The sequence below is a fragment of the Ranitomeya imitator genome, chromosome 2 (genome assembly GCF_032444005.1).
Source record: "Ranitomeya imitator isolate aRanImi1 chromosome 2, aRanImi1.pri, whole genome shotgun sequence".
Lineage (NCBI taxonomy): Eukaryota > Metazoa > Chordata > Amphibia > Anura > Dendrobatidae > Ranitomeya > Ranitomeya imitator.
In genome coordinates, this window is record NC_091283.1 from 420,429,505 (window position 1) to 420,432,874 (window position 3,370).

Consider the following 3,370-nt stretch of genomic DNA (forward strand, 5'->3'; position numbering starts at 1 on the left):
GGTACTTTTTAAGTCGCATGATTTTAAAATCAACTCTTTTATGGATGTTTTTTCTGGACGTGCTCTTTTTTTAAATGTCAGTTTTAAAGGTGCAGATTTTAGACTCTTGAATATTTATGCTTCTCCTGAGAAAGAAGAGAGATACCAGTTGTTTGAGGATGTGCAATATTATTTACCTGGTTCGTCGCCCCTGATGTTCTGTGGTGACTTTAATTGTATTTTGCCTGGTGAGGGGAGGAGTGGGAGTTCTAATGCACCTAAAAAAGATAAAACAGAGAAACAACTGAAAGATATATTAACTGACTTTTGTCTTAGAGATTCCTGGAAAGAGTTGTATAGTAATGACCCCGGTTATACTTGGGGGAACCTTTCTTCCAAGTCTCGTATTGATTTTATTTTTCTGTCCCAATATGTGAATGTCAAATCTGTTGTTTTAATCCCGAACATTTTTTCAGATCATAAAATGCTGCTATCAGAGTTGGAGTTGCCTGGGCTTGTTAAAGCAAGAGGGGTCTGGAGGCTAAATACGACATTGCTACAAGACCCTAAGGTAAGAGCAGATTTTAAAGCGTTTTTTAATTTTTTAAAAACAAAGCAAACAAAATTTTCAACTCTGCTAGACTGGTGGGAATACTGTAAAACGAAGATAAAAAGCTTCTTTGTAAAGGTCAGCATAGCCAAAGCAAGAGAAAAAGCTGCTTGGCATAAGAGACTTATTACTAAGCTGCAGACCTGTTATCAACTAAGAAGTGTGGGACTTGAGATGGACGATTTAATTGACAAAACGAAAAAAGAAATTAAGAAAAGTATAGAGTCAAAGGGCAAAGAGATAATTTATAATTCAAAAATTGAAGTAATGGAGAAGAACGAGAAATGCTCAAGATTCTTTTTTAAAAAAGTAGTCGCTGCTAAGGATATGCTAACAGAATTAGAAGGTGAAGTTACAACAGATGGAATGCTTAGCCAAGCTCAACGTTTTTATCAACAGCTTTTTAATCAAAAAACTATTGACCAGTCTTTTATTAAAGGTGCCTTAAATTCACTGAAATACAGCCTAGACCGTCGAGACCAAGAACAGTTATGCACTGAAGTCACCTTGCCTGAAATTGATGCTGCTATCAAGAGTTTCTCTTATGGGAAAACCCCTGGCTCTGATGGTTTGCCTGCAGAATTTTATCGTGAATTTTGGGATGTTTTAAGACCTGACTTGTTTTTAGTTTTTAAAGAAGCTTTTAAGTGTGATGTCCTGCCGTTATCATGGAGAAGTGGTCTGGTATCTTTGATCTTTAAAAAAGGAGCCAAATCCCACCTGGCCAACTGGAGACCAATCACACTGTTAAATGTAGACTACAAGTTGATGTCCAAAGTTCTGGTGAATCGTTTTAAAGGGGTTTTATCTAAAGTGATCTATGAAGACCAGGTATGTGGAGTGCCGGGAAGAGGAGTTGCTGAGCACCTCAATACCATCCGAGACGTGATCTGGTATCAGCAGTCTAGAAGTCAAGACTTGGCAATTTTATCACTGGATTTTCAAAAGGCCTTTGATCGTGTGTCTCATCAGTTTTTATGGTTGGTTTTAAGAAAAATGGGCTTCCCTGAAATTTTTATTAAGCAAGTGGCACTTTTGTATAAGGACTCTTTTAGTAAAATTTTAATTAATGGTTTTTTATCAAAAGAAGTCTTCTTGCACTCGGGTGTAAAACAAGGCTGCCCATTATCTCCAGTACTGTTTATATGTGCAATAGAGCCTCTCCTATCCATGCTGAGAGAAGATAAGGTGGTCAAAGGTGTCCCTATCCCTGGTGGCGATGGACGTCATGTTAAAGTATTGGGCTATATGGATGACATCACTATTTTTTGTTCGTCCCCTGCGGCATTAAGGAGAGCCATAAGAACCACACATTTTTTTGTGAAGCCTCAGCCTTCAAGTTAAACATTGAGAAATGTGATTGCTTTGCCCGAGGAAACTGGTCTGATGTGTCCATCCCTGACTTACCAATTCAGTCAGAGAAGATAAAAATTTTAGGAGTTGTTTTTGACCAGCAAAATAACGGCACAAAGAGCTGGGATGCGGTAAGAGAGAAGGTTCAGAAGAAAATAGACTTCTGGAAGTTGAGAAAGCTGACAATTGAAGGTAAAGTCTTAATCATCAAAGCCCTTTTGTTACCCATTATGCTTTATCTCAGCTATGTTTACCCTCCAAGTGACCTTGTTGCAAAAAAGCTGCAGAGAATGCTGTTTGAATTTATATGGAGCTCAAAATTTGAAAAAGTCAAGCGCGAAACCATGCACAAGCCGCACCACCTAGGTGGTAAAGACGTTCCTAATATTAAATTGTTTTTATATTCTAAGTTTTTTAGCCTCTGTTTTAAGAATATATCTCTTTTTAGCCCTTGGGCGCATTTTTTAAGATATGCCGCTGGTCATATTTTTAGAAGAAGAAAATGGGTATCTATCTCTCTAACGTGCCCAGTGTTGCTATCTCCTCCAAAGCAATATGTCATCCTGGAGAAAGTTGTTAGGATGTATGACTTGGAATCTATTGATATGCCAACATTGAAAAATCCAAGGAAATTGCTTCAGCAAATAAGAAAGCGAGAAGTTATGGCGCCCATCAGCTACTATTCATTCAACAGAGTGGCAAAAGTCTGGAAAATAGTAAATGCACCTTATTTAACCAACCAACATAAAGACTTAGCCTGGATGATTGTGCAGGAATGTCTGCCAACCCGCGACTTTCAGTATAAGCGAAGACTGAGTAGTATTCAGACTTGTCCTAGGCATCAGTGCAATAATGACGAAACTACTATGCACCTTATCTGGAACTGCGACTTTGCACAGCAAGTTTGGAAGCAATGCGGTGAGCTTTTAAAGTTTTTATCTGGTCTTAATTTTTTGAGTCATGAAGTGGTTTTATATGGAATTTTTTTAAACATGACCAAAGAAAAAGAAAGAGTTTTATGGTGTACACTAAATTGTATTAAAAATGCTTTGTGGAAGACCCGAAACATCTTGGTGTTCAAAAAAGACCACATAGAAGTCAAAGATTGTATCAGACTGGCACTAAGCGAACTGTATATGTACTATTTACTTGACGTGAAGAAGCTTGGTAAGAAGAGAGCCCTAAGTACATGGAACTATCACCTATGGAAGATGTTATTTTAAAGTTTTGAAGAAAAGCTAAAGACTACGATATAGTAAAATATAAACGCAAAAATCTGTTCTTATCAGTTTAATATCTGATACGTCCCCTATTTGGGGACCATATATTAAATGGATTTTTAGAACAGGGAGCTGGAAATGGAGCTTGCTCTGTCCACTCCACGCATTGACCCGTTATTGCAGTATCTCCGGGAACAGTGCACCCCTT

At 37.9% G+C, this 3,370-nt stretch overlaps 1 non-coding gene across 1 annotated transcript; it reads left to right on the forward strand.

Annotated features, from left to right (window-relative positions):
- Positions 1 to 3,186: 3,186 nt before the first annotated feature.
- On the forward strand, positions 3,187 to 3,370 carry LOC138668104 (U2 spliceosomal RNA). The gene has a single exon (XR_011319084.1). It is a non-coding gene; the product is annotated as a U2 spliceosomal RNA (small nuclear RNA).